This window comes from Prionailurus bengalensis, chromosome B3 (assembly GCF_016509475.1).
Source record: "Prionailurus bengalensis isolate Pbe53 chromosome B3, Fcat_Pben_1.1_paternal_pri, whole genome shotgun sequence".
In the NCBI taxonomy this organism is placed as follows: Eukaryota; Metazoa; Chordata; class Mammalia; order Carnivora; family Felidae; genus Prionailurus; species Prionailurus bengalensis.
This window is the reverse complement of record NC_057355.1, coordinates 1,694,616-1,721,716: the sequence shown is the minus strand read 5'-3', so window position 1 is coordinate 1,721,716 and position 27,101 is coordinate 1,694,616. Positions and strand designations below refer to the sequence as shown.

At 47.8% G+C, this 27,101-nt stretch overlaps 1 protein-coding gene across 8 annotated transcripts in view; it reads right to left on the bottom strand.

The window, feature by feature from the left end:
* ZFAND6 (zinc finger AN1-type containing 6) overlaps positions 1-27,101 on the bottom strand; it is a 72,783-nt gene that overhangs the window by 21,996 nt on the left and 23,686 nt on the right. For 3 of the 8 annotated variants that reach the window (XM_043553871.1, XM_043553872.1, XM_043553870.1), the window contains one exon: positions 12,386-12,546. The exons of 4 other annotated variants lie outside the window; for them this stretch is intronic. The gene's annotated coding sequence lies outside the window, so the exon portion shown is untranslated. Of the gene's footprint in view, positions 1-8,000; positions 8,102-8,250; positions 8,336-12,385; positions 12,547-27,101 lie in introns of those variants that run through there. One more of the 8 variants, XM_043553873.1, reaches the window with a different exon arrangement.

The window sequence follows — 27,101 nt, the reverse complement described above, 5'->3', positions numbered from 1 at the left end:
CCTACGTCAAGGGCTGTCAAACTCCCTGTCCGTGACCAGACAGGCTCCACAGACACACTGTCCCCACACAACCATTCACCTGTGCCGCCGTCAGGACGATACGTAAGCCCGCGAGCATGCCTGGGTTTCAAAAAAACTGTCCTTAGGTCCACAAAAATTTGAATCTCATAGAATTTCCACATCACAAAGTGTTACTCTTTTGATTCTTTTCCCCCAACCACTTACACTACAAAAACCATTCACAGCTCGCGGGCCAAACAAAAGCAGGTGACAAGCACATCTGTCAACTGCTCGATTAGATGAACAAATGACTCTCGTGCGGTCAACACTACAGATGATGCTGGGGGGCGGGGGGGGGGCGGGAGCGAGGCAGGCCTGGGACTCCAGCAGAGGTACTCCACGAACCGTGGCACTCTCTAATCCACACTCGTGCAAACTTTAAGTACTACGTGCTCTAGCCAAAGCCTCATCTCTTAATGAAACCCACGCTCACCACCCAGGAAGGAGAAAGGACTGGAAAAGGCAGGCCCTCATCCACACCTGCATGCTCAGGTGTGTTTATGCGGAGAAGTGCAGCGATGCCGTGAAAAATGACAGGAATGTTCTTGCTGCGAACCCGCCTCTATTCAGCACGGTGCCTTCTACTCACCACGGCTAAATAAATCCCCGGTACGGGGACACCTAGAAGCTGGTAACTGGGGAGATGACCGTACTCTTGACACGGACGGTTCAGGTCCGCCTAGCACATTTCTTTCCTCACTCCTCAGACCACAGAACCTTCCTCCACGTGGAAGGAACACTGGATTTGCTTTGGGGAGACCTAAGGGCTCCTCCCCGGGGCCAGACGGGTCTCAGAGGGGGGCACGCGACTCCAGCAGGGCCAGCCGTCGTCCCAGGGTTTTACAGGTGCTGCTGGGAAAGAGGCAGACTTTGCTCCGGGATGACCGGCCGTGGGAGACCGTTCAGGGTAAACCAGGGCGCTACTGGGGGCCACCTTCGCCACAGCAAGTGTCCACGTGACAATTAAAATGGTAAACAAAGGCACAACAGGGAAGGGGGAGGGGGGAGCCAAGAACTCCTGGACCCATCTTGCTGAGGACCACTCCACCTCTCAGACCCCCCAGTTACGTGAGACAGACTCTGGTTTTGCTGTGGTTTGATCTGGGTTTCTGTCACTGGCAACGCAAAGTTCTTGGGGATGTTGGAATCCAGTACGAAATGTTGTCCTACTAATAAAACTCTCAAATTAAAGGGAAGAGTCAATGTCTATCAAAATGAAAAGTATTCCCTTAGTTCAATCGCGATGTCCTATAAAGAAACCTACAGAAAAAAGCCAACAGTTCCCATTCTTTATTATAAAAATATACACTTCCCAAGTGTAAAGCCTAAATTTTCACAGACTGAACACCGTGTAACCAGCACCCCGTTTAGAAACAGAACATCGGGGGGCGCCTGGGTGGCGCAGTCGGTTAAGCGTCCGACTTCAGCCAGGTCACGATCTCGCGGTCCGGGAGTTCGAGCCCCGCGTCGGGCTCTGGGCTGATGGCTCAGAGCCTGGAGCCTGTTTCCGATTCTGTGTCTCCCTCTCTCTCTGCCCCTCCCCCGTTCATGTTCTGTCCCTGTCGCAAAAATAAATAAACGTTGGAAAAAAAAATTAAAAAAAAAAAAAAAAAAAAAAAAAGAAACAGAACATCGGCAGTAGCCCCCAGAGCTGCCTCACACCCCTCTCCCGTTATCACCCTTTCTCCCAAGTCCCCGTGCGGACTTCTAAGACCCCGGCATGCCTCCCCGCCCTCCGGCTTTCACGGACGCACTCGCACAGTGCACACGCCCGGTGTCTGGTTTCTCTCAAACTGGTTTTGAAATGCAACCAGGCCAACATGCCGGACCGCAGTCCCTTCACTCTCACGGCTCTCTCTAGAACATTTGTACGAACAAACCGCTCGCTATTCATTCTAATGCTGACGGGATTTGGGAACTTTCCAGTTTGAGTAGGACGAATATTGCGGCTTTGAACATTACTGGATGTGTCTTCCGATTAACAAGCATACGCATTTCTGCCGAGCGCCAAACGAGGAGTGGCAGGGCTGGGTCACAGGCACAGATCCCCGGCTTTCCGCAGGGCTGTGTTCGGTCCCTGGATTTCACCAAAGATCTACATTAGTACCTGCTCTGAGAAATCCGAAGACGACTTTTGGCTTTTATGGAAAAAGGCAAAAAGTGGAAATAGTGCTGAGTGCTTACTTTGCAGCAAGCTGTTTCAGAGGCGGCGCGCATCCCGCGGCCGGAGCGGCACCCACCCCCTCCCCCGGGACCACACTCGGTACCCGGGCATCGAGCCGTCCCGGCTTTGATCTGCGTCGGTACACATCTGTGCTTCGTCTTGGTTTAGTTTGTGCACGTGTCAGCAGTCAGCCTAAGCGACCTCACTTCCTGGGTCTGGGAACGTTCAGAAAGTCTTCCATGTAAATTAACGGTAACTGCTTCTTTCTTAGCCTATTTCAGCTTCCAGAAGGTTTCACAGGAACGCTCACTCTTGGATCGCGGGGCAACCTGCACGCGCGTTCATGTTTAGCGGGTTACTACCAGCTTCCCAGAGCGGCCGTACAGATTTACGCTCTCCTGGCAACAGACGAGCATTCGGTTACTCCTTATCTGACCACCAGGTAGCACTGTCTGCTGTACCGGGCTCAACGGTGGCCCCGAAGACACGTCTCTGTCCTGATCCCTGGAACCTGTTAATACCACCTGATGACACGAGGGCCTTATCCTGGCTTACCTTGGTGGACCTAAAATGCAGTCACATCTTACAAGAGAGAAGCATGCAGAGGAGAAGGGGATGGAAAGACAGGCAGAGATTGGAGCCACGTGGCCCTAAGCCACGGAACACACGCAGCCACCAGAATCTGGACACGAGGAAAACGGCCTCTCCCGGGGCTTCCCGACAGGGCGCTGCCAACCCCTGGATATCAGACTCCGGGCCTGCAGAACCTCGAGAATAAACTCTCAGGGTTTCTAAGCCTCCTAAGAATCCATACATCTGCCTTTCTAGTGTAAGCGCTCCCACGGGTGTGCATGCGGTGACGTGTCCCTGCCGTCTTGTCATCTCTACGGCCGTGAAGACTACGGCAGCTGAGCTCACGTGCATGTGCTTCCCGGCCATCTGGGTGTCCTCTCGTGTGAAGGGTCTAGAAAAGGTTTTCGTGCATCCTTGCTACTGGGCTGATCGTTAACTAATCTGATAAACTTTTCCTGTCGTTTCTGTTTAGTTATTCGATAAATCTTTGCCTGAACCTCGGTCATGGGGATGTCTTCTGTGTCTCTTGTCCACATTGTAACCTCACTGCTCACACGGGGATCTGGAATTCACCTGGAGTCGGGGTGCTTGCATGGAAGGAGGTAGGGATTCACGTTCGTGTTCTTCCGCAGGTGGATATGCAATTAGTCCAGAATCATCTGCTAAAGAGACTGTTATTGCACCGCGGCCTCACCTCTGTCCACGCGCTGGACACCAGGTGCAGAAGTCCCTCTCCTGGACCCTCATTCCTCGCCCACTCGGCCATTTGCCTATCCTGTTGGAAAGGACTGCGGACCTCGGGAATCTGGGGTCAGCTCGGGTTCGGGTGTCCGGTGTCAGTTTATTTCCCCTCAAGACTATGCTGCTTATTCGTGGCTTCTTTGCGTTTCCATACAAATTTTAGATTCAGTTTGCCAATTTCTATTAAACAAAAAGACGACCCAAGAGGATCATATCGAACCTACGGAAGTACAAGCACAGCACGTGCCTCAATTAACTTAGGTCTCGGGGCGCCTGGGTGGCGCAGTCGGTTAAGTGTCCGACTTCAGCCAGGTCACGATCTCGCGGTCCGGGAGTTCGAGCCCCGCGTCAGGCTCTGGGCTGATGGCTCAGAGCCTGGAGCCTGTTTCCGATTCTGTGTCTCCCTCTCTCTCTGCCCCTCCCCCGTTCATGCTCTGTCTCTCTCTGTCCCAAAAATAAATAGACATTGAAAAAAAAAATTAAAAAAAAAATTAACTTAGGTCTCCTTCAAGTTTCCAGTGTGTGTTGCGTTCGTGAAGCGCTTGCACACCTCGTCAGACACTCCTGCACATGTGACTTGTGAAAAGCGACCCCGAGTGGCATCCTCTAAAACTCCGATTTTCTAGGGGCGCCTGGGCGGCCCCGTCGGTTAAACGTCCGACTTCAGCTCAGGTCACGATGTCACGGTTCGTGGGTTCGAGCCCCACATCCAGCTCTGTGCTGACAGGTTAGAGCCTGGAGCCTGCCTCAAATTCTGTGTCTCCCTCTCTCTCTGTTCCTCCCCCACTCATGCTCTGTCTCTCTCGCTCCTTCAAAAATAAAGAAAAACATTAAAAAAAAAAAACCTCCCATCTTCTACTTGCTTGCCAGCAGCCCCCAAGGCGGCCCCCGCGATGCCCAGGCCTCCTGAAGTCAGGCCCTCTGCGGCTCCCTCCCACACTGGTCAGCGCCGACCTGGACGTGGACGCGATGCTACACCCCTCCGACCTGCTCATAAAAGATGCTCCCTCCTCCTCGGTCACTCGCCGGGCAAGCCGGCCACCATGCAATGAGGAGGGGCCCGGGGCTGAGTAACTGACGCTTCTGGCCAAGAGCTGTGTGAATGGACTGGGAAGCCAATCCTTCAGCCCCGCTCAAGTCTTCAGATGACTGTGGCCTTGGCAGACACGCAGACCGCAACCTCAAGAGACACGGACCCAGGACCACTCGGCTCCGCTGCTCCCGTACCCCGACAGAAATGGTGTGGAATAATGTGTCTGTTGTTTCAAGCCTTGAGATTCGAGGTAATCTGTTAGGCGGAAATTGGCGGCTAGTAGAGTTCCTCGTACAGAAGCCCCTTCGGTTCTTGTCCTCCGACGGTCTATTTCCAACAGAGCGGCCTGTGACCACGTCAGGTCTGAAGCAAATCCCGCTGCCTTGGCTGCCTCCTCGAAATCCTCCAATAGCTTTCCACTCACCAAGAGTAAGAGCCTAACTCCTCACCATGACAACGGCTCTTCACAATCTGGTGCCCCGTGATCCGATCTCCTCTCCGGCCAGGTCTGTTCCTTCTCCAGGACTCCATGCTTGCAACGCCCCCCACCCCGGACAGCCTGAGGACCAGGCTGCCTCAGCTCCCTCAGGTCTGTCCCGGTGGCACCCCTGCAGGGAGGACGCCCATTACCGTCCTATGTAAAACTGTCCCCGGCATCCTTTATCATCCTTTCCAGTTTTTTCTTCAACGCTCTTAATTTCAATCTCAATCTACTGCCGAATTACACTTATTTTGTCTGTATTCCCTCTACTAAAATGACATCTCAGTCGTGGCAGGGGTTTCGTCTATTCTGTTCACTGCTGTGAAAATGCCCTCGGCACACGGCAGGCATTCAGTATTTGTCGGATGCCCGCAAGAGAGGCACGGCCCTGCCACCTTGCCAGCACACAACCTGCAGTGCTCAGGTGTTCACCCCAAGGCAAGAGACTAGAATGGACTTTAAAAAAAAAATGAATTTGCTGTTTGAGAAGAGACCTAGGTCCGCCAGCAGGGGGCACGACACAGGGTTATGCAGTTGGTGCTCCAAAGATGGCTGGCCTCGCGCTCTCAGCTCGTGGATGTGTCTTCCAATTCAGTTCGCTCAGAGAGGGCTTTGCACTTACGTCTACATACCAAACGAAGTAACTTTACAATTAAACTTCTGCTGCAGTCAATTTTATGTTTTCAAACCGGCCTAGCTCTGTGTCGCACACCTTAAAGAATCAAGACAGAGTTGTCTGCACGAGGCAACTCAACACTCTTTGCTGCAAAAGGCAGGGGGGGGGCATTCATATTTTCCCACTGGTCCCACATTCATGGCTTTTCATTCACTTTTCTTCTCAAAACTAAGATCTAGATATGCAAAATCCACCTGCGTGGCCAGTTTTTTTTTTTAATTCTTTGACCCAGAAGCTTATGATTCAATCATGCGGACCCTGCTTCGTCCTCTGTCTCAACCCCTTTTAAGGACACTCTTCCCAAGGCAAATCTCCAACTTAACATCCAGCATTTGTAAATGAATCTCTCCCTGATTTCTTCTGTTTAATATGGTCCACCTCCAAATTCAAATCTCTTCTTTTCCGCTGAAACTCTGTACAGCGGATTTTGACCCCTCTCCTGGGTACTGCTGCACCACCCCGTACGTACACTTTTCACGGTACTTCGCCCTCTGTACTATCCTCGGTGGTCTGTCTAATGGCTTGTCCTTTACGCTTGTTCTGCAAAGGCAGAGTCACGATCCCACAGTGACTGACACAGGGCCCAGCAAACAGAAGGCAGTTGCGAACGAACGGATGGATGGATGGATGGATGGATGACGTGGAAGAACTAAAAGAAGAATCCAGTTATTTCTAAAAGGTCCAATGCTTTTTTAATTCTTTCACGGTAAACGATGTCAAAAATGAACGTGTTGTTTTCTTAAGCACCAATGTACCCCAAATATATCTTTATTATTGAAGTTAGATTGTCTAATCCTGGGGAAAAAAATGGATGGGCAGGGCCGCGTTCTAATAAAACTTGTATTTACAAAAAGAGGTGGCCAAAGTGGGTTTGTCTGGCCAGTGGGCCACGACTTGCCAATCCCAGTTCTGGATCCAAGGCCAGGCACATAGCAACAAGTACTGAAATAGATGTTGGGGGAGCAAATGAATGATTTCCAGAATGTTGTAGCTGAAATATTATCAGGAAAGGTACAGCAAAATTATTCAACAGAGTCAGTTTTCCTTTCTTTTGTCCCAGCTCTCCCGGCAAGGGTGCCTTGTTTGATACACTGATTATGGTGCTGACTGATCACCTACACAGTGTAAAAGACAGAAGTTATGACACAGCTCTGCTCTCAAGGATCAACAGACGTAGAAGGACAGGAGTATCAATGCGTGACTTTCACCCACCTGCAAAGACAGCACATCTAACCCCAACACTACATCGGTCCTCTCGGCACAAGAACACAAAACGCTAATAAGCAGCACCAAAAACACAGTTTGGGAACTCGACTTTCACAGGGGCATGAAAAAAACAGACGGCCAAGATAACCGCCAGGTATTCCGGAAGTTGACTTCTTTCTCGGCGAAAGCGTAACACCCTGGGGAGAAGGGTAACAAGTGCTATCGTGGAAAGGGGCACGGCCGTGAGCCCCAGCAGAGCCGCAGGGACACGGGGGCGCAGTGGGAACAACAGACGTCGGACTTGATCTTCAAGTTGGTTCTGATTCTGCCACCTTCAACTTAAGGTACATGGTCAGCCTCTGGTTCCTCGCATTAAAATTCAGCGATAATCTGTCTTCTCTAATTTACAGGACTCGGGAGGATCGAGCGAGACGACTGCCAAGCACTTCCTGACCCATAAAGGCACAGAAATCTCCGCCCCAGTGGCTTTTTCAGGTCAAACACCCGCAGTTCACACGGAGAGGGAGCGCCACAGGGCGGCCGGAACCCCACCGAAGGCGCAGAGGCCGCAGTCCCAAACCCGACTCTGTCCCTGCCGCGGCAGCAGAGGCCGGACACCTGGGAGGCCCCCTGGCCACAGACCGTGCCTGCCCGCGAGCACGTCTCTGAATGCGTGTCACTTCCGACGGGGGCCATAAGACCTTCTGGACTAGAAGTGTGAGGGGACGGTTTCCAAATGCTCCTCTCAAAAGTTCACGACACGACACACTGCTTATTCCAGATAACTGCCAATAAAGAACCTGCTAAGCGCTTGTACTTCATACTGACTGGGGGAGGGAGGGGTGGGAGGGTAGGTTAAAGGCCAGTATGTGGTCTCACCAGGGCGGCGAACCCCGTGCGCCTGGGATACAGGAAGGTGGGAGCAGACTCCCACCAGGACCCTCACCCGCAGCGCCTCCGCGGCCAAGCTGAGGAGCCCGAGTGGCAGTCCGCAGGCAACAGGGACGGGAAGGAAGGCTTAGCAGGTGCGGTTCGCGAACACCTCCCTAACCACCCCGTTACATACCTCCTGTTGTTCTCAAAGGGACCGCAGGGGACTTTACCAGTGCGGCTGCGTGACAACATTAGAAGAAGAAACGGCAGAAAAACGAGGAGAGGTCTGGTATGCTGTCGACAAACAGAACACATGTCCATAAGGGCTTATTTGCAAACGAGAAGGCATCACTTGGCTCTATTCCTCCTAGTAGCTAATAATGCACAGAAGGGCAGGACTGGTAAAGAGGTAACGTACCCAGAGAAAAAACAAACTCAATTACCCGTAAGTACAGATCACCTGGACTCGGATGACGGAAGAGCTGTTCCCATAGTTTCAGGAGCAGAGCACGATGCGAAAGGACCGACAAGATCTGTAAAGTAAAATGCTAGTTTCTGGGGTCGTTTACCGGTACCGCCTTTCAATATAAACGGCAGTATCGTGGCCAGCTTCAGTGAACAGCCAGTCTACGAGGAGCCAGTCAAAGCTAAAATCGGAAAGCACCTAAGGGGGTGCGTGGTAAGCATCTTCCCGTCGCGCTAACCATTCAGACAATCCTTCTCGGAGCTGAATTCTAATCGACGACGGTGGAGGCAGAGGGCGAGGGTGGGGAGAAAGTGGAGGCGGAAGACTGAAACCTCCCCGTTTCAAGAACAGGTCCTTTTAGGACTTACAGATCAGGTTTCTGGGAAAGACTTCATTTGAAGTAAGGGGTTTAAATGGCTAAAACAGATATGGGAAATCCAGTCTGAGCTCCCGATTAAGAGCGTACGATGCCCAACAGCAAGCCAATCTGGGATAAGGCCGAGACACCGGCACCGACGCGCTAGAGCACAACCAGGCCGCCAGCCCCATCAGGCGGCCTCTCCGCCTCTGGCAGGAGATGCGCCGAGTGCGCACACGTCATCGTTCCGTCTGAAGTGCTCCAAACTTCTTCCCTAAATTACAAATCACATCGGAAAACCTCACACTTAGGCCTTCGTGGGCACTCCGTGAAAACGCCACACGAGGCTCCCCCCCCACGGATGTGAGGGGGGCTCGGTATCATACCGCCCGTCACTGCCTCCCTGTCCACACGCCCTCTGATTACACTCCGTAGTACCCACAGGCCTCAGCTCCTGCTGTTCGGCCGGCACCACGGGTGACCCCTCCAGGCGAGCCTGCTGGACCCGGGCGATCGCCCGACCCGGCGACCCAATCTAAACTCGGGGGCGGGGTGGGGAAGAGGTACGACACCACACACGTAAAAAGATACCAAGCCGTAATCTTCTTGCAATTCTGTAAGAGTTTCCGTTCTCGTGTTCTTTCTTTAGTGAGGACAGGTGTCTGTCCAAATGTGTTCTGTTCCTTGAGTAGAATGTGGTGGCTGGTAACTTCTCGTGGAACATAAAGTCACGTCTCTACTTCTTGGTACCCTGGCTCCTGCACTGTCTCTAAACACAGTCAGAGTGACCATCCAGCTGAAATCCACACAACTTTTGGCCTTTAGTAGGCTCGTCCCGCACAGAGAGGACTCCGGTACACAAGAACTACCGACTGATACCCGGTCCCCCAGAGCCTTAGATTAGCGTGCCCCCCGGAACGGCACCGCTGTCCAAGGGGCTTCTGGATCAGAGCACCCCGCCAGCGTCCGAACGTACAGAACGCTCACTTTCCTCCCAGAAGCTGTCACTCCTGACAGAACTCAAGACGTGCAACACCGTCTGACGTGCTTTTCGTTCCCACCTTTATTTTTGAGAAGTTGTGAGGACCTGTAAATGGTCTAAAACCCAGGGAAAACACACCTCACCTGCACCACGATTTTGCAAGAAATATTTTTGTTTCCTTCCCTCTTCCCTTGTGGAGTCACATTTGCTGCAAGAGCCAATCTTTTGTGCTTAGACAGTAAGAGGTGTGTGTCATCAGGCAGGTCACGTTTGATGTAAATGCACTAACTGATTCAAATCTAGAAATCTAGAAAATACACTAGTCACATCAGGCTACCGAAAATCTGAAATGGGGCTAGTGTCTATAGCTGACCAGCACAGGAGGTCAGGAGAGTTAGGGATTCCCATTCTCCTACTAGAGAAATGTTGCCCACAATACCCACCTGAAAATACCTTACTTTGTGATTTCCAAATTCCATGTTTGTTTCTTTTCTTTTTATTTATTTTGAGAGAGAGAGAGAGAGAGAGAGAGAGAGAGAGAGAGAGACAGTGTGTGTGTGTGTGTGTGTGTGTGCTCGAGCAGGGGAGGGGCAGAGAGAGAGGGAGACAGAATCGCAAGCAGGCCACATGCACGCTGTCGGCGCAGAGCCCAAGGCGGGCCCGATGTCAAGAACCATATCATGACCTGAGCTGAAATCAAGTCAGATGCTTAACCGACTGAGCCCCCCAGGAGCCCTGTGATTCCAAATTCTTAATCCTAAAGCCTTAAAATCTATTAGTGAGGATCTGGAACACACCGCCTGGTGCTCCCTCCTCGCTACAGCAGCGGCCGAAGTTTAACAGTACAATATCCTGCAAGCATCGCTGACACCTGGCCGCACGAGATCGTGTATCAAATCATAACGTCTGTTTACAGAGGACAGGCGCTGAGGCACGGACCAAATCACATGCTCAATAAAACATGCTGTGAGAAGGCACAGCTAGGATGTGACCCCATGCAGCCAGACTCTCGGCCAGAGTACCGAACCGCGTTAACTGACTCGTGTTACGCGGCCCTCCGCAACCCTGGAGCTCTGTGCTCGCGCTTACTGCAAAACGCAACAACCAAAGAAGTGAAACCTGCGTGTACATTCTGGGTGGGGCTGTTCCGGAAGTGGGCGCGGGATCGGTGACAAGGCAAGGTAGAGGGTGCGTGAGGCAGAGGCAGGGGGGTGGGGGTGGGGGGCCTGTCGGGTGGTACTCCCTGGCCCCCGCACAGCACTCCTCCCTCAGCCCTGTCCTCCACCTGCCCCGGGCACAAGGACAGGACACAGAGAAAGCTCCAGAAGCTTCTCTTGCCCACGTGTGTCCTTTCTGCCTAACCTCGTCTTCAACATCCAAGTTTCATGAGGATGTTCTAAAGGCCTCCTTCACCTTGAATTTTCTCTATTTCTGACATTCATCTCAGAAGATGGGAGGGAAGAGACGCGAGGCAGCACTGGGCTCGGCCTGCAGACTTGAACCTTAGCGCATGTCAGCACTACGAACAGGGAGGTTGTAAGTTTTCAGGGCTTCTGGAAGATCAGGAATCAGACGACCCGCGGAGGGTCCCCCACGGCTGCGCATCCACTGGCCAAGCCAGGGGGAAGGACACACCGTGACGTGGCGTGTTCCGCACTTCTGAAAGGACCACACACCCTTCCTCCCTGCCCCGGACCCTCCAGCCACGTTCATTCGAGTGCCCACATCCGGGGTACACTCTGCGGGCTCTCTAACGCCTTCGCAATCACCTCACCGGTTCCAGAGACTCTCGATTTTGACTTTCCTTCAGCCAAAACATCCGTGAGGTGAGAGGCAAAGTAAATTCGCCTTACTGCAAATGCCATCCCTTCCCCTGAAGCCTCCCTGAACAGTTAATAAGACGTGACACGTTTTTATCCACACGCTCATCACTCGGCTTCCAGCAACGTCTTATATTTTAATCACCTCTTCCATCCGCACCACGCATTCCCCTAAGCGGGGAGGTCATCCCGTTGAGAGTCCTACTCCTAAATCCGCATAGGAACAAGGCCAATACAAAACACAAACAAAACTAGGGGAAAGTAGGAAAAAAAAAAAAAAATCAGCCCCGTCCCTGCTGGCCTCCAACTGATTAAGAATTTTTTTCTTCAACAGGTGCCTACAACATTATTATCAGAGCACTTTTAAAACACAAAGTTGGCAAGTCTAAAAGACTTCCAACTGCATTTAGGGACCAAGAGTTCCTTTAGTTTTAAATACATGCTCTTTCTAGTTAAACAGAGCTATTCAAAAATTACTAATTGTAATTTACGTTATGAAATTATTCCCAAGAGCAATTTCCTACATTAATATGTAACGCTGTATTTCCAAAATACATTTCTATGGTTGTCCGTTAAAAACATTAATATTAAAAAGCTGAAATCAATTGCAAAATAAACAGCAATCTGAAGAATTCTGACCTTTTGCTTCACCATAATACGATTAAGTAATGCAGATTCCAATGCTTAAAATAATTCTGAAAAAAAGCTGCATGGTCACTAATAATACTTACTTATTAAGTGTTACTCTCAAAAATATTTTATAAATAAAAAGCTCCCACCCGCCCCACCGTTAGTATCTTACCCACCAGAAAAAAACAGACCCTAAAAAACGTCTCATCATGCTGCCTTCGGTGTCTCTCCAAACACTTCAGATTTAAACATTATAAGCGACTACCCCCATCACACAGGGTCACACAGGGTCACACAGGGTCATGGGCTTGAGTCTACTCACACAGTTGAAGCTGATGGGCAAACAGCTGTCCTGTATCTTGAGACAGACATTAGCTTCCTGCCTTCCCTATCCTCATAAGCAGCTACTTAAAGTTTGAGTTTTATGCAAGAAAACATTTTAAAGCCTTCAGTGTTTTACTGCAGCAGACTTCAGATTCATTCCTGTAACACATTTAACATGAAACAGAGTTGAGACAGTTAAAATTGTGTACATTTTAATTGTCTGAAATTTTAAGAAGTGCTTTCACTCTTATAGCTACATAAAAAGGGGTGTTGAGGGAACATTAATGAAAACACTTCACTTGGTATTTGACACCAACGTGCAATACAGCAATACACAACTTTACCATACAGATTTTTCTTCACCTGGCCACAGGTTAGGTGGGCAAGGATTACTTTTTATACGATCATTTATACCCCCAAATAAGCAAAACTAGGTATTTTTGTGTCTCTAAAGTTTAATTTATTTAGCATAAACGTCCAGCAACAGAAGAACAACTTTTGCAAACAGACAGTCAATGGGGATGACTTCAGTGCCCCAAGGATATCCCCTGGGACCCTCCTGGGTGGGAAGAATGAGATTCTGGGTCCCGTTTCGACTGAAGTAAGAGCCGTATTTCTAACATGTGCTATGAAAGTTTGCAGCACATTTACCGACCAACTCACATCTCTATAGCAGCATTTCTGCTACAGGTTTACCAAGCGTTAGAAGGCTTGTCTGGAAAATAAAACTGCATTCAATCAAAATGTCCTAGAATACCTGGATATAAGACATGGGCCTCAAATTTCTACAGAGAATTTTAGTTAATACTTCAGCATTTCACGGCGTAAACTTACTATTTATATTAGCAACATGGTTAGAAACACCATGAGAAGTAACGTCCAAATACTCAATTTCACTGGCTACTTTTTAAAGTATTACTTAATGCTGAAATAAGTTACCGCACGTTTGCTTTGCTACAAAAGACAAATGTTTGTTTATAATCTACTTATATGTACATGCAAACCGTTTAAGGAATAATTCACACCTCATAAAAGTTGACGGAACCCAATGGAGGAACTTTCACACAAGTTAAAAGTACTTGTCCGAGAACCTAACCGCGCTTCAGAACTCTTTTCAACTTGCTGATTATCACCTTAGGTTTAAATGAGCCTACAGTAGGACACAACAGCTAAAAAATAAGTTGTACCCATCTCGGGCTGTAAAACAGAAATATGTTTTCTGTCTACGAACAACAATCAACATTTAATGAGTGATTATGGTGTCACTGGCCCTGTCCCCAAATTTTACACGCACACTAATCCTCATTCCACCCTCAAAAAGGTAGGTGCAATTATTGCCAACTCTTCCTAGATCATGGAACTGAAGTCTGGAGATGCTAGAAACTTGTTTAAGATCACAGAGCTAAGCAGTGACAGAGACAGGACTCGAACCCAGATTTGTCTCCCAGGCCTACCGCTCTTAAGCATCGAGCCAGATTACAGGCAATGGCAATCCACTGTCCTGGTAAAAACATACCTAGAACTGTTTGCGGATGGGGTTTCCTATGTGAAGTGTGGACACTAGTCAATGAGTGTGATCATGAAACCAACAGGGTGGTCCCAAACTCAAGAGAGCCATCTCTTAACAAGAAACGACCGTTAGAAATGGAAGGAGCCGAGAGAAAAATCAAAAAGGGATGCATTCTGAAGGGCTGCTAAAGAGAAAACAGGAGCAGGCTTATCTTGGGTGGTACGAGAGTTCAGGTGTGAAACACCGTGTGGACGTCTCAGAAGACCCTTTCCAGTTCAACATAAGACACGTTCAAATGCTTGGGGCCAAGCCTGGGTGGCTCAGTGGGTTGAGCTTCCGACTTCGGCTTGGGTCATGATCTTACGGTCCGTGAGTTCAAGCCCCGCATCGGGCTCTGTGCCACCAGATCGGAGTCTGGAGCCTGCTTCAGATTCTGTGTCTCCCTCTCTCTCTGTCCCCCCCCCCCCCACTTGCGCTCTGTCTCCGTCTCAAAAATAAATAAACATTAAAAAAAGATTTTAAAAAATTACATCAAATGCTGAAGAAGCCAACAGCTAGAACACGCTCCCTCCTGTAGCACTGAGTGTGTGCAATTCGGTATTTGAACCTCAACCACCACAGTAATAAATGACTCCGCCCAAATGACCAAAGCATGCTGAAATTCTTTGTGGATGAAAGTCTGATAGGGAACACTGTCTATAGGGAAAGTCTGATACGGAACAGAGCAGCCTCAAAGTTAGCTCCCCACAGATGACTTACTACCAAATTAAAAATAATAAACCTTTAAGTGGAAGAACCTGGAAGATACCACACTGATCCAAAGACCACAAGTTAGTTTCCCCGATGAGGGGACAGACGGACACGTGCCCCCTGACACGATGCACCGAGAAGCACACATCACTAACGTGGTGTCCCCGCTGACTCTGCGTTTCCCAAAGGTATTCAAAAGGACACATCAGACAAACTCAAATTGAGAGAGTCTGTAAATAAACGGTCACTCTTCACAAAATACCAACGTCGAGGAGGTAAAAGCTAAAGCGTTCCTGATGAAGGGACAATAAAGAGACAAAGTGACCAAATGCCACAAATGATTCTAGGCTGGATCCTGGACCGGGAGAAAAATTAATGAAGAGCATTTCTGGGAGAAATAGAGAAATTCGGAAGTGGACCATGTATTAGAGAATTCTATTATTAATCAGTGTTAAATCTCCCTTATTCGATAACTGAACTGTCTTTGAAAATACAATGGCCTTGTCAGAATATCTGCATAAGCCTTACATGGGAAAAGGACATGATGTGTGCAACTTACCGTCAAACCATCCAGGAAAAAATAAGAGAATGACAGAGAGAATGTGCAAAGAGTTAACAGTGGGTGAACCTTGCCAAAGGGTACATGGGAATTCTTTGTATTATTAATGTAACTTTCCATAAACTTGAAATTACTTCCAACCATTTTTAAATGTTTACTTTGAGAGAGAGAGAGAAAGAAAGAGACAGAGGGCAAGCTGGGGAAAGGCAGAGAGAGAGGCGGATACAGAATCCGGAGGCTCCAAGGTCTGAGCTGTCAGCACAGAGCCCGACACAGGGTCCAAACCCACAAACTGTGTGATCACGACCTGAGCCGACGTCGGACGCTTCACCGATTGAGCTGCCCCGGCAGCCCTGAAATTATTTCAAAATAAAACCTGAGAAAGATAAATATTCGAGGCTGATGTTCTAAGGATTCTGAATACCTAACAAGAAAGAGTATCATTTTTCCAATCTGATGTCCGTCCACTCAAACTCCAATCCGACGGCAATTACAGTAATCCCTGATTTCCGATTTGGTGAATTATTATAGTGCTCTCACGTCAAACATCCAGCGGAGTGCTAAATGACACATGCCATTCCACGCTGATGACAAGGTGTGGCTCAGTGGATCGGAGTCAAGGGCACGTCACCTCCTCCCAACCTTCCCCAAACCACGCCGCGGTCACAGGACAGACAGTCCTCCCCCGACCCCCCGAGCCCCTGCCATCTTCCAACTGGGGGTGCAGCTGCAGGTGAGTGTCCCTTCCAAATGAGGTTAATTTCTGCTCATGCCAGGCAGCAAAGCAGAACCAAAGTAAGAGGCGTGTGATCAACAACACGCAAGGAAAATACTAAAACGCCCTTCCCCAAACAAATAAACTCCAAATGCCAATAAAGAGCTGATGAAGCACCCATTTACTAGAGAACACCTGGAAAAGACAAGGTAACAACGTCATCACTGAGAAGCTGGCCCACAAGCGGCTGATACACAAACATGTCCGTGGCACGGAACCATGAGATAAAGCTGGAGGGAAAAAGAAAGAAAACAGAGAGGGGACTATGAACGAGAGGAGGCGTGGGAAAGGAGACCACCCTGATGGCCACACACCGCCACACCACTAATGCCCAGCTCCCCTTCCTCCCCAGCGGCCCCACGTATCTTCCCCGCGCATTGTAACTTCCGTGCAATCTTCCGCCATCCTCTTCTCAACTAGCGGAAGGGGTTTTACAAGACTAACAGCTGTAGAGGACAGCTCTGACCGCTGTGCAGTTATTTGCATCTTACACTCACACTCTTTTTGCCTGTCAAGAGGCACAGAACAGTAGTCTCTCTACTGGGAAAAGCGCACAAACAATTCCCTTCGGAAAGGAGTGGAATGATAGCACGCATCACCTGGCTCACAGTCTAACAAAGACAGGAATCGGAGGGGTAGATACCCAGCAGAATCAGAAAGTCAAGGCTGAACAAGGACGACCCAGGAAGAAGCGATGAATTTTAGTCTCCTATATGCAGTATCTTCTGCATCAGGTATGAGCACCGGGGGCACAACATTCACTGTACTTTAGCTCATTCCAGGTCCGCTCCATTACAGAGCCACGGCCTTCTTTGACCTGCTCTCTATCAGCTTAATCTCTTTAACGCGATGGCATACCTTGTTTAAAGGAGGCACTTTAACAGGCCATCGCAGAATGTCTAACTGCAAACGGGCAAAGATATTTTATCCCAACCAAAATTCCTGTGTTCTCTCCCATTTTCTCAGGCAGCACGTTATCAAATCCTCTGCCCGCTGGACCTAAGTACTAGCTTTCCAAATTTTCCTCTGATCTTAATTCAAATGCCAATCTCTGATTGCTGCCGGTTCATGCTCCTCTTTTTTAAGTGTTTCTTTTTGAGAGTGAGAGTGGGGCAAAGGCAGGGGGGTAGGCAGGGGCAGACAGAGAGGGAGAGAGAGAGGATCCTAAGCAGGCTCCAGGCTGTGAGCTGTCAGCACAGAGCCCGATGGGGGTTTGAACTCTCGAACCTTGAGATCATGACCTAAGGGGAAGCTGGGCGTTCAGCCACCTGAGCCAACCGGGTGCCCGGGTTGATGCTCTTTTAATACAAGAATCAGAATAATCCACACTGTGAAAGAAAGCTGATGAACTCCAATGTAAAATTAAGTCAACTTTGAACCGAAAGTCCCTAATACGTATGATTAGTATACATACATAATCTATTTAGGAGGGCAGGAAGCAAGTTTTCAGGCATCCCTTGTTTCTAAGTCAAGTCTTATCTATACTGCCGAGGAGATTATAACATGCATGAGTCAGCAAATCAAGCTCCCTTCAGAGGCTTCATGAATCATTAAGTCAGACCAACAAAGTCTGCAGCCGAGTTTCCAGCAAATCCCAAACTATGACACTACAAATCATAAACCTTTATCTGTAGCTACTTATGTATTTCCCTTAACTCAGATCATACTATGCAGGTCCCAACTCTGAGGAGAAAGGTGATATAGAAAGAAACAAAAAAAGGCTCCAAAAAAATCAAACTTAGTAGAAGGCAGAAATACTAGGGGGAAGGGGACGGGAACTATTACAAACCAGCCACGGTTCAACAAGCCCATTCGAAATTTAGGCTTTTCTTACAAATTTGAGTTTTAAATAAGGAATATCATTTTTGAAGAGGTTTTACAGTTAAAATTAAAGGCAGGCGCTTGTTGGGGGGAAAGGGGGAAGACAAAGCATAAAACACAAGAACAAAGAAGAGAATTAACGGCCGGTCGGCAATCCAGCTTTCTCCCTAGGACAGGTTTCATCCTCTTGGTTCAACGTGGGTTTCCTCCTCTGCCCAGACTACGAGACAAAGGCTCCATTTGTACCACAGGAAAGGTCCACTCCCAGGTACTCACACGCACGTCCACACAGAGGCTTGTGCTGGCGTGCTCGCAGCGGCCTCATTCGTGACTCGTGACGGCCAAGGACCAAGTCAGCCGGAGTTGCCAACAGACGGTGAGTGGATACACAGATCGGGACACGTGCACACAGTGGAACACTATTTAGCAATAAAAAGCAACCAACCACCGATGAACAACACGGAGGAGTCTCTAAATTACCGTGCCAAGTAAAAGAAGACAGACACAAAGGACTACATAATATGTGATCCAATTTATACGAAATGCTACAGAGAGCCACCAGGCAGAATGCAGGTCCAGGGACCGAGGGTGGCAGAGGAATGAACTCCTGAGCGACACCAGGAAACCTTCTGGGGTAACGGAAATGTTCCACATCACGGTTATAACCACATTCGTCGTAACTACAACTGCACACTTAAAATTAGCTAATTTTGTTGTATGCAAATTTACTTCAATAAAGCTGAATTTTTAAAAATACTAAAATAGGACAAAAGAAACAGCCGTTCTGATTCGAAACATGATGGGGTCATAGCGATGCCAGGCAGAGGATCTTACTATTTCAAGTGTGAGTTACAGCAGGAGGTGGCACGTAAGAGGATTAGGAGTTTCTCCAAGTACCGGTGTTCTACTAAGCAATCATTTTATTTTTCATATCTTAAAATAACGTTCTAAACAATTACCCTCATTTAGATAGAAGCAGAGAAACTTTTCCCTTTCTTACCTTCTCTCTATATCTACTTTTTTTTTTATCACCACAGTGCCTTGAAAATGACTTGGTACCTTGAACAAGGTCAGCTTGGATTGCTTTTCATTTATTTTTATTTTCAAGTAATCTCTACACCCAACATCGGGCTCAAATCCATGACTCCAAGATCAAGAGTCGCACGCTCTGGTGGCTGAGCCAGCCAGGTGCCCCTCAGACCGCCATATAATTAACGTGTTGCTTTACAACAAGCATGAAGTGTGAATTAGAGCTTGAACATACTTATCGTCAGTTTTTAAAGTTGGGAAAAGGGGGCTTATAATTCTAACAAACTCTACTGAGTATGATTTCCTAGTCCTAAATATTTTAAAAAAGTGTAACTGACATGAATTTATTGCATTTCAACAAAAGACACCTCCCAAATAAAGGCAGCCTAGCTTATTCCTTTCAGGAATTCATCCTTCTGAATGTTTCCTAACTCTTCAGAAAATGCAGGGAAAGCAATCTCCTCATACTTTCTTAATCATTAAAGTTACGTTACAAAATAACCCATGTTCTAAAGAGTTTTCAATTCTCAAATGAAAGCTCCCATTTAAAAAAGATCCTTCTCTTGGGGCGCCTTGGTGGCGCAGTCGGTTAAGCGTCCGACTTCAGCCAGGTCGCGATCTCGCGGTCCGGGAGTTCAAGCCCCGCGTCGGGCTCTGGGCTGATGGCTCAGAGCCTGGAGCCTGTTTCCGATTCTGTGTCTCCTTCTCTCTCTGCCCCTCCCCCGTTCATGCTCTGTCTCTCTCTGTCCCAAAAATAAATAAACGTTGAAAAAAAAATTTTTTTTTAAAAAAATAAAAAAAAAAAGATCCTTCTCTTGAAAAGATCAATAACCATCATTCAAATATAAGACCTAAAGATAAACTCATAGTAAACCGGATAATTTGAATCCAAGAGACTTCTTCAGGGAACTTAAGAAGAACTTAAAAAGTTTTTTCAGTTTTTTAATGTTTATTTATTTTTGAGAGAGAGAGAGAATGAATGAATGAATATGAATGAGTAGGGGAGGGGCTGAGAGGGGGATACACAGAATCCCAAGCAGGCTCCAGGCTCTGAGCTGTCAGCAGACAGCCTGACATGGGATGGGGCTCAAACCCACAAACTGTGAGATCACGACCTGAGCGAAGTCAGAAGCTTAACTAACTGAGCCACCCAGGCGCCAGAACTTCAAAGTATTTTTAAGAAAAATCACATTTCAAACATTTTTAACTTGTTTACCACTAAGTTCAAGTGCTCAAAATAATAGCAATTTAAGAATAGCCTTTCAATTTAAAAAATTCTTCTCCATTCTATTAGTATAATGGTCATGTCAATATTACCAAGATAAAATGCTCAGATGCATACACCTTCAGTGAACCCGCTCTCTCGCTTGCTGACTTCTCTGCAGAGCCGGAAGGGACACGACAGAAGACACAAATCCAGCCTCAAGAAGTTAGGTGGGGTCCTTTCCCCCATAACTCTTAACAATTAGAAGTCTGAATATATTGTTATTACCTATCCAATAAAAACATTAATACTGAATAACCACTAGGGTTCCAAATGCCATTTTCAGTTTATTATATTCTGTTCACTGAGAATACAGAGTTGATTTAAAAAAATTTTTGTTAATGTTTATTTATTTTTGAGACAGAGAGAGCAAGGGAGAGGCAGAGAGAGGGGAACAGAGGATCTGAAGCAGGCTCTGTGCTGACAGCTGCGGGCCTGGTGCAGGGCCCGAACTCACCAACCGTGAGGTTGTGACCGGAGCCCAAGTTGGACGCTTAACCAACTGAGCCACCCAGGGGCCCTGGAGTTGATGTTTTTAAAATCTTTTTTAATGCTTATTTATTTTTGAGACAAAACAGAGTGCGGGCAGGGGAAGGGCAGAGAGACAGAGGAAAACAGAATCTGAAGCAGGCTCCAGGCTCCGAGCTGTCAGCACAGAGTCCGATGCAGGGCTCAAACCCACAAACCGTGAGATCATGACCTGAGCTGAAGTCGGATGCTCAACCGACTGAGCCCCCCAGGTGCCCCTAGAGTTGACTTTTTACAAAGTTTCCAACAACCATTAAACTTTTTTTCTATAAATCCTTTTTGATTAATCCCAGTTAACAGTTATATATGTTGCATATAAATATTATGTTGCAAATGGGATAAATACACGGAGAAAAATGAACACAAAAATACCCCTGCTAAGAAACAGCACATGCACACGAGTCACTTTCCTGGTCAAAGTTAAACCACATCCTTCTGCCTGTTACGATCTGATTAACACTAAATACTAGAAGCCATCTGTGTCGCTCACCACCGTATGTCCAATACCTGACACACCTACACACAACAGGTGTCCCAGGAGCCCCACGCTTAGACAGCGGACTGGCACCCCCAGGAGCCCCACGCTTAGACAGCGGACTGGCATCTGGCCTGCATTTATCCATATACCACGGACACAAACCCGGAGCCTCTAGACAGCAACCACAGGAAACTAACCCTCCCATGTAAACATCAAATTACCAGTCCTTTTCATCTTTACTTTTTAGGATCAAGGAACGCTTTAACAGCGTAGAACATACCAATCTGGTTTAAATCAGCGACTTTCCTCCTTCCAGGCCAGTAAATGGTCACATTAATCTGTAGCAATCTGAAAATAGTAGGCCAGATGACAAGCCTGTGTGTTTAAGACTTTCTAATTTATACTACGTTCCCTTCAGGAATTTAATGGCACCCATAGATCACTGCAGACATAAGCACTGTGTACAGACGTCATCGAAGCAGTCATCTCTTTCTCACGTCGTTAAAATACCCACATGTTTACTTTCACTACTTCTGCTGAAGAAAGCACCAGTAACGGGACTAATTTTCAATTCTCCCTTCACGGGGGACAAAAATAGAAGCGTATTAGCTCGAAAACTATTTAGGAGGAGTCAACCCCTGAATGTGCACTGATTTGGTTTTCCACATTACACAGAGATCTTGATAACTTTAAATTCCTATGTTCGTGATACCTGATTTATATAAATTGTCAGGCAGGCCTGAATCAGTAACTCCAAGATCAGTTTTTTCTCTTCTGTTTCCAGGTGTGGTTAAAAAACATCAAATAAATTGCTAGGCACCATAGTCTTCGAAGCCATATAGCGTTCAGCCGAAAACTGTTCATCATCAACAACGGGTCCTATAATAGCTCCTTTTAAATGTTAAAAAGTCCAAGTGGCTCCAGCACTGGCCTCAACATAGTGAAATCAAAGTTCCAATGACCCGGCTTTATGGCAGCCAAAAGCAAAGACCAACGAGAATACGATTCAAAATGTCAAGAGATAAGTAGATTTAAAAGGAGTGTTCCTGAACTGATCACTAAACATGGATTAACAACTTCAGAAAATTACAAATTCCCAGGTCCTACTCCACACCTGCCGCATCAGTTTCTGGAGACGCGGACCAAGACTGAGACTAAGCTTCCAAGGGATTCTTAGATTCGAGTGTGAGAACCACTACTATAGATACATATGGGGAAATATTATTTTAGCACAGAACACAGTAAATACATGTTCGTAGCTGAAAAGAAAACGGTTTCAAATTACTGTAAAGATGGTAACTGGAGAATAATTTAGGTCAACTAAAATTAGGTCAAAGGATGCATCTCAAAAGTAGTCTGTCGAAACACAATGGTTTCCCACTATAAACTTTGGAGAGCCACTATTTAAAATTTGAGGAAGTGCTTTTTGTTGGATGGACGTTAAGAAAACAATGGTTTACAACTAACTACAGTACCTGGTATGGAACAAGGGGTTCAGCTTTTTGCCATTTGGAAGTCAGCTTGATAACTCAAATAAGAATGGTATTAATGGAGATTGGCTACTCAGAATTTGGCGCAAAAGATTTCAGTGACACTTTGGGGAGAAGAGGGTTAAAGCACGCAGGAACAATTTTTCCAGACGGTCTGTCCCGAACTAATATAGTCCTCTACCCCGAGGTTGATGGTTGCATACACTCTCCTCTCAATTGCTGAAAAGGCACCATGATAGGAGAGGAGATGAGCAGAGGGACCTCTGACTTCGCGATCACAGAATAAGCAAGTGTCTCTCAAAACCCAAGCAGTAACGAGGAGAACGAGAGACAGGGACACAAACTTCGTCTTCAGCAAAACACGAGCCGACTGTAACCCTGGATCACACAACTCGTCTGCGACCATGTCGAGAGGGGGAGGCAGAGGTCTTAGCAAAGGGAGGAAGAGCCTAACGGGCTGACGAGAAAGGGCTCGATGTAATAACGGCCATCTGCTCCGCCAGGAAACCCGGAAGTCATCAGAAAAATGGAAATACGGGGGCGCCTGGTGGCTCAGTCGGTTGAGCGTCAGACTCTTGGTTTTGGTTCAGGTCATGATCTCAAAGTTGTGGGACTGAGCCTAGCGTTGGGCTCTGTGCTGAGTGCAGAGCCTGCGTGGGACTCTCTTTCTCTCCTCTCAAAAAAACAAAAACAAAAACAAAAAAAAAGAAGGAAAAGAAAATTTCTATTTCCCCTCTGCTCACCAACCCCACCCCTACACAAGAGCTCAAATTGCAAACAGAAGTTTCCCAGCCAAAACAGCACATGTAAACAGAAGGATCAAAAAACCACTATTTTTTAAAAGCCTCTTTGTAATAAGCACTGAATAAGCATTTACCATCTCAAGATTGTTAAGTTTAAGGAATTATGATTTTCGGCACATCTCACACTTAAAGCATAGATGTGCTATACACTTATCAAAATCTTGGAGATACACATTTAGTTCATCTAAGTTACGGAAAATTTCTACCGTAAAATCTGAAGGACAAAACCAGTCCTCACTGACCTGGCTCCAGCTACAGATGAAGTGGTTACATAGGGACAGATGTGATTGCAGACGAAGGTTCTTTCAGACCTGTGACACTCGGTGGAAAAGCCATGACAGTTGGGGAGGGGTGGGGGAGGACTCTGGAGAGAAAGAAACCCCCGGCTTCGCTCTCTGTGCCTCAACTATTTTGAAGGTGAGGACCAGTGAACTCAAGAACATGGCCAACAGGACCTCCTATGCGAATACGAGAGACCAAACAGGCCCTTTTTGACCAAGAGGGCTATTTTTCATAGAGAACTGAGCATTTCGTAAGATTTTCCCTGGTTTCCTCCTTTTTTCATAAAATAGGTAACACATGCAACACGTACACAAATGCCTGACTTCACAAAACAAAGCTACAATATATCGACTGTGCCTCCATTATTCCAAGATGCTCACATTTTGCACAGAATAAGAACATCTATGGTTAATGTGGACTCTTTTCCTATTTTTTCCTAAGCTTCTAAGACCCACTACAATGCGATGAAGGTTTCCACCAAAAAGATGGAAAGCCATTCAGAGCAGATATTCTGATTAGGCAAATGAACATGACGCGCCGAGAGAGGAGCCGGGATCACTGGTGGCCGCCCACAAGGGGCTGACAGCTGACAGCGGGCGGAGGGACGGGGCTCCGGGGCAGTTCCCTTTTGCTGCCTGCACTCTCTGTACCTTGCGCGTCACTAAATACGTTTCCATCTCTTCTCTTTGAGCTGCGCAAGAAGCTGGAGCTAGCAAATGACAGGCGACAGACCAGACACCTTTCCGGCAGTCCAAAACGTTCCACCTCTTCCCACCTAAGCGCGGCTCCTTTCCTTCCCTCTGCTAAAAAAAACCCCAACAGTTACTCACTCGTGTAACACACAAGAGTTCTGGTTAGGGTGACATAAGTCGGTCTTCCTAAAGGAATTCCTGTGTAGTTTCGGTTTTCTCTTAAAGGTATCATAAACTTGAAACCAGATGACCACAGGCAGCCAGAGAACACTGCTCTCGTGCCGCTGATGAACACAGGGGACCATGCCGCTTTCTCGGGGTGGAGGGAAAATATTTAACGGCTTCTAGTCCCATCTGTCCACTGAATTAACACCGTAAAGGATTTGGTCTTGAGAAATAAGCTTTTTGCACAATTTTACATTCAAGAATTTTATCACCTGTTAACCTCGGTGGTCACGCTGAGGTATTAAACGCTGTACGGAAAAGGGGTCTGTTTCCTCGCGGAGACACTGAATGAAGGACAAACCCAGGGTGGCGAGGACAAACCAGCAACCCCGGTGCTGTTCTCCTCTGAAATATCTCAGTCTTGATTTTCAGAAGACATTAAGACAGCATTATAAAAGACAACATTAAAATTGTTATCTACGCGGGACTCATCTGGTGAAGGCAGTTACGCAAGAGGTGCCTTGCGGGGAACCATTTCCTCCAAAGAGATGTTTAATTATTCTGAGAAAACCGTCCAAATTAGGAGAACAAAATCCGGCTTGGAGTCCAGTCACACGCGAACCAGCAATACACGCCCAGGCTCCTCAGAGACCCCGTGGCGGGATGCTGTCCCTTGCCCCGCAGAGCCTCTCCAGTGCCACGTGCGCCCTTCCCTCGGTCTCTGTTGAAAACCCCGATCGCCGAATAGGTTGCTATACACACTTTATCAACTGAGAAGACAATCCCCAAGAATTTTTACTTTGGAAGTATTTGGTTTGATGACTTTCTCTTCCCCTTACTTGCCAGATGGGGTCACGCATACGGAGCCCTGATCTTCTAAAGAAAAACCTAGAACGTGTGATGCAGCAACAAAATGGCACGGTTTCCTGGAAAAACACGTACCTCTGAGAGGGGTGCCGGCCAGGGGCAGACGTGTCGGGCCACCTCAAATTTCTGCACTGCTTCCAAGGGTGTGACCCCGTATTTTATGGACCCTACAAAGTTGGTATTTCTTTTTTGTTTTTTAAATTTTTTTCTTTAATCTTTATTTTTGAGAGAGAGACAGTGTGTGAGCAGGGGAGGAGCAGAGAGAGAGAGGGAGACACAGAAGCAGGAGCAGGCTCCGAGCTGTCAGCACAGAGCCCGACGCAGGGCTCGAACTCGCGAACTGTGAGATCATCACCTGAACCGAAGTTTGACTCTTAACCAACCGACTGAGCCACCCAGGCGCCCCGAAGTTGGTATTTCTGAAACACTCCACAAGTTTACAAGGGCAAATAAAAAATACTCAAAAACTGGGATGCCAAAGGCAGCGCGGCTCCTGGAACCAGCTCTCGAAATCCCCGCACCTGGAATTGGACTTTTTGTGATCAAAGCTTCGGCCTCACAGCTCTGACTGGGACTCAGATCAGGGTCTCCCGACAGCTGTCACCGCAGACCTTTCGCTGGAGCTGTGTCCTAACTGGGGACCAGTACCAAGTCTGCCAGGACCAAGATCCTGGGGTGAAAAAACGGGGGGGGGGGGGGGGGGGGGGGGCGGGGAACGAAGACAAGCCAGTGGCTACGTCAGCAGAACGGGACGAATTATGAAAGGAAGGGCGAGGGTCGGTGACAAACGTTTCACCTGTGTGGTCCCCTCTAACCTTCACAACGTCCCTCACAAGGAGGAACTCTCTTCTCCTCCGCTCCAGCGACGAGGAAACAGCCTTAGTGACATGACGGAAGCTGCCGGGCAAACAGCCAGGAGTGGCAAAGCACACGTCCCAAGCCGGAGTCTGCGAAACCCAAGCACCGAGCCGTGTGGACAGCCCAAGAGAGCACGTACAGATTCTGACAGGTGAGCCGTGGTCACCGGTCCATTCAAGAGGCCTTTCCTAAGCAGCAAGTATGTGCCAGCTACTGACGGGACGGACGGACGGATGGGGACACACACACACACACACGTCTGGATCCCAGTCTCTGCTTTACCACTACATAGCTATGCAACCCGAGCAAGGTTCCAGCTTACACGAATGACTCAGAAGAAAATATGCATATATTTCTACACACACATATAGTCTGAAAAAGAAACAAAAGAATATTGATAAGCAAATAGGACAAAGCATAACAACTGAGAATCTGAGAAAAAAGGGAGTAGGAGTTCCTTGTACTATTCATGCAATTTCTATGCTAAGTTTAAAATCAAATCAAAATAAAAAGTTACAGAAAAACTCACAATGGTGGCGAAACAAAATCACATGACCTGCTTGGTAACATTAGCTGCTTAGGTTTAGAAACAGGGTGTGTGAACGGTAGTCCGAGATTAGAAACTAAGAAAGTGATCAAAGAGGGGTCTGCCGGGGCCCCGGGTGGCTCAGTTGGTTAAGCCTCCGACTTCGGCTCAGGTCCTGATCTCACAGTTCAGTTCGTGAGTTCGAGCCCCACGTCGGGCTCTGCGCTGACAGCTCGGAGCCTGGCGCCTGCTTCGGATCCTGTGTCTCCCTCTCTCTCTGCCCTTCCCCTGCTTGCATTCTCTCTCCCTCTCTCCCT